This window comes from Brassica oleracea, chromosome C2, assembly GCF_000695525.1.
Source record: "Brassica oleracea var. oleracea cultivar TO1000 chromosome C2, BOL, whole genome shotgun sequence".
Lineage (NCBI taxonomy): Eukaryota > Viridiplantae > Streptophyta > Magnoliopsida > Brassicales > Brassicaceae > Brassica > Brassica oleracea.
The window spans coordinates 16,898,503-16,902,422 of record NC_027749.1 but is presented as its reverse complement, the minus strand read 5'-3'; the positions used below and the strand labels follow the sequence as shown (position 1 = coordinate 16,902,422).

The following is a 3,920-nucleotide window of genomic DNA, read 5'->3' as shown; positions in this document are numbered from 1 at the left end:
GCAATTCTTCTTAATGTGACCTGTCTTTCCATAATTCCAGCACTCTGCAGGCTGCCTGAACTTGGACTGACCCCGTCCATTCCTTGACTTTGATCTACCATTTGATCTGCCATTACTCTGGTTATTTCTATCTGGGTTTCTATTTTCCACGTTGAAAGCAGAGCTCGTGATGCCTTCTCCCTAGAGTCTATCCTTCGAACTTCCTCAGAAAGGATACGATCTCTAACATCATTGAACTTAAGCTTCTGAGTACCCACATAATTACTAACCGCTGCCCTCATCGGCTCCCAACTATTTGGCAGAGATGCCAACAGAATCAGTGCTCGCATTTCATCGTCAAAATCGATTTCAACTGATGAAAGTTGGTTGACAATCGTGTTGAACTCGTTCACATGTGCGGCAACCAGGCCACCTTCTTCCATCTTCAAATGAAAGAGTTTCTTCAGGAGAAATACCTTATTGTTTGCCGAAGGTTTCTCATACATATCCGAGAGAACTTTCATGAGTCGTGGTCTTCTCCTTCGCAACGTTGTGAGCAACATTTTTCGACAGTGTTAACCTTATAACACCCAGAACTTGTCTGTCAAGGAGCTCCCACTCATCCTGATCCATCTTCTCAGGCTTCTGGCTCAGCGGTTGATGAAGCTTCTTTCCGTACAGATAATCTTTAATTTTCATTCTCCAAAATGCATAATCTGTACCGTCAAATTTCCCGATACTGTGCGCCGAACCGTCTTCGCCTCCCATCGTTTCTGGAACCACCGTGTATTAGAACACCTTTGTCGACAAACCGATGTTACCGACAAATTTCACTATTCACGAATTACTATTCACGTGAATAGTAACTCCGCAAAAATTTGACCGATCACCGTAACTCAAGCTCTTATACCAGTTGTTAGGAAATACGCGGTCAAATTTTGCGGTAAACCAGAATTTATGGGAGCGGGAAAAGAGCACACACACAAAATTGTTAACGGAGTTCGGCCAATGTTGCCTACGTCTCCGGACCTGCTACAGATCTTTTATTATCAACCCGGGAAATTTTATAAGCTCACAACTCACACCCCGATCCCAAATACACTCAAAAATTAGTCGTAATTTCTTAAAGAATTTTTTTTGTGAGAATTTTTTTTTCTCCTTTTTCTTCGATCTCTCTTTGTTCTCTCTTTGTGTTTTCTTGCTTTGGGATGCATGAAATGGTTCACCATAGCTCTCCTTTTATAAGCATGAAAAAGGTGTTTAGTGAGCTCACAATCTTTGACAAAACCAACGTCAACAATTTCAGCCGCCTAACATCACCGTCCATGCAGTCACCGTCCATGCCGACCATCACAAAAACGTGTTCTTTGACTTACAGTATCACCAAGCTTAGTCCCTATAAATTTTCTTTAATAATTTTCTAATTTTATCGTACTCACTAAATACTTGCGATTTCTTCCGGAATGTATTGACATTTGACACTTACCAGTCAAACCGGTGTTTTCGTGGTAACATGTTAGTTCTTTGTACGGATCATTACAGTGATTATAAGGTTAAAGAGATTTGAAGTTTAAATCACAAATGGAAGAACTTTTCGGTTAGATTGGTAAACAGTTTTCCCGGCTATCAGTTAGATGAACTGATATAATAACCTTTTCAGTATTATTCATTTTCACCAACGGACAAACTCATTGCAAAGTGCTTTAACATTAATTAATCAAAGTGCTTAAAACATTATTGAATCAAAGTGAAACATTATTAGTGATCCTCGTATAGTCACGTACACAAAGGTCTATATAAATATGTAGCCTATATCATAGATATTTGGTACATTGTCATCTTCCCTCATTGATCTTGACTCCAAGCATTTGCTTCAAGTTGCCGTCTCTGGGCCTCACAAAACTCGTGGAGTTGGACGCAGAAGAGCCTTTGTCTTTCGTTTGAAAGGCACTGGAAGAGGAGCTTGAGGTGTCATCAGATCTCCAGTCCGTTAGGTAACCTGGCTTAGAGGTTATATCACTGACCTCAACATCTCCTGAAAGCATAGCCACCACTCTTGACATGGGTGGTCTCAAGAAATGAGATGAGTGTGTGCATAGCAGAGAAATGCCTATCATGCGTTTAGCTTCTTCCATGTTGAATTCAGTCAGCTCATGATCAAGTAGTTCAACTTCACGGCTGTTTTCGTGTAGATTCCATGCCTGTATACACCACCACAGATATATTATATTGGATTTCAGATAATATAATATCTAATCAAACGTTTGACTCACAAGCAGGACGTACCCAATCAAGAAGATATTTTTTCTCATTTTCCAAGTTCACATCAAAGTTTTTCCTTCCACTCACCAGCTCAAGAACCACAATACCAAAGGCATATACATCTGTTTTCTCTGTTAGGTATCCACGCATGGCATACTCTGGCGCAAGATATCCACTTGTGTTTTGTACAAACAAGTGTTTGTAAACAAATTAACTCCATAATATATACATTAGTGTTGCAAAGAAAAAAAAAAGTTGAGGGTTTGTGAATGCGTACATGGTTCCTGCCACTCGCGTACTCATGTGAGTTTCCTTGTCATCATATAGCTTTGCAAGCCCAAAATCAGAGACTTTTGGGAGCAGGTTAGAGTCGAGCAAAATGTTGCTGGCCTTCACATCTCTGTGTATTATGCGAATACTCACCTCCTCATGGAGGTAAGCTAGACCTCTGGCTACTCCCATGCAGATTTCAAAACGGGTCGGCCAATTAAGCTGTAAAGTCTTATCACCTCCTGCAACATCCAAATAATAATGAGTAATTTAGTTTGGCAGAGAAGCAAAGATAAATACGTCAAGTTTCTGTTCATTACCAAATAGTGCATGATCGAGACTTCCATTTTGGAGATACTCATAAACCAGCAAACGATTATCTCCTTCATAGCAGCAACCATAAAGTTTTACTAGGTTACGATGCATATAACTGCAGAAATTGCTACGATTTCTGCAACAAATTGTCTCTTCCCATGTCTGGATCCAACCGACAATACTTTCACAGCGATCTCTCTTCCATCATTCAGGTTCCCCTGTTGGATGTATTAATTTTATCCATTTTATTTCTTTGGGGCCTATGAAGAACTTGTCTTATGTACCGGAGACGGTTTGGACTGAAAGTGTATAATACTTGATGGATTACATTGATCACATAGGTGAGATTATATACAACATATCCGTAACCGTATATACTTATCTATAGAGGAATATACTTATTCTCTAACAGTTGGATATTATCATATCCTAACTAACACTCCCCCTCAGTGGAAGCGGAGCTTGTCGAACGCTGAGACTGGAGCGAAAATCAGTGAACAACTGTGAAGGGAGGCCCTTGGTAAATATGCGTACTGAAGATGTGTAGGAACATGAAGGACGCGGACATGTCCCATAGAGACTCTCTCTCGTACAAAATGCAGATCGATCTCAATATGCTTTGTTCTCTGGTGCTGAACAGGATTAGACGAGAGATACACGGCTGAGATATTATCACAGTAGACAAGGGTAGATTTCTTAAGGGGGCATCCGAGTTCCAGAAGCAGGTTGCAAATCCAGATCGTTTCTGCGACTGCATTGGCAACGCCGCGATACTCCGCCTCTGCACTAGAGCGGGAAACCGTGTCTTGACGTTTGGATGACCAGGAGATCAGACTTTCGCCAAGAAACACGCAGTAGCCGGAGGTGGAACGTCTAGTAGATGGACAACCGGCCCAATCAGCATCGGAATATGCGACAAGGTCAGTAATGGATGACTTGTTGAGTTGAAGACCGTGGGAGATGGTGCCCTTGAGGTACCGCAGAATGCGTTTCAGTGCTGCGAGATGTGCTTCACGTGGGTCGTGCATGAACAGACAGACTTGTTGAACGGCGAAGGCTATTTCGGGTCGTGTGAGTGTCAGATACTGCAACGC

At 41.6% G+C, this 3,920-nt stretch overlaps 1 pseudogene; it reads right to left on the bottom strand.

The window, feature by feature from the left end:
• Positions 1-1,673: 1,673 nt before the first annotated feature.
• LOC106322589 overlaps positions 1,674-3,920 on the bottom strand; it is a 17,968-nt pseudogene continuing 15,721 nt past the window's right edge.